We start from the raw sequence: 273 nt of genomic DNA, 5'->3' as shown, positions 1-273 counted from the left end.
TGCTGCATTTTCAGGCCCTGCAAGAGGCAGCGGATCCAAGCAAAGTTCGCTTTCTCGTTGGCACCTATACTATCGGTGAGTCTAGGGTTTAGGGTTTAGGGTTTAGGGTTTAGGGTTTGGGGTTTAGGGTTTAGGGTTTAGGGTTTGATGGATGCAGCAGGGTTACAGCATTTGTTGTTTCTCCTTTTTCTCTGGCTTTCGACAAACTGCAACTGATATTCCGGGTGTAGAACGAAGGATTTAGGGTTTAGGGTTTAGGGTTTATCTAGGGTT

The 273-nt window shown here is 46.2% G+C and overlaps 1 protein-coding gene across 1 annotated transcript in view; it reads left to right on the top strand.

Annotated features, from left to right (window-relative positions):
• Window positions 1-273, top strand: part of EMH_0029390 (DNA cross-link repair protein, putative) — a gene marked incomplete at both ends in the record, with an annotated part of 4137 nt that overhangs the window by 2590 nt on the left and 1274 nt on the right. The gene's annotated exons all lie outside the window — the stretch shown is intronic.

Source organism: Eimeria mitis, genomic scaffold (assembly GCF_000499745.2).
Source record: "Eimeria mitis Houghton genomic scaffold, Emh_scaff1098, whole genome shotgun sequence".
NCBI classification, from domain to species: domain Eukaryota; phylum Apicomplexa; class Conoidasida; order Eucoccidiorida; family Eimeriidae; genus Eimeria; species Eimeria mitis.
The sequence above is the reverse complement of the archived record's forward strand: the minus strand, read 5'-3'. Positions and strand labels throughout refer to the sequence as shown.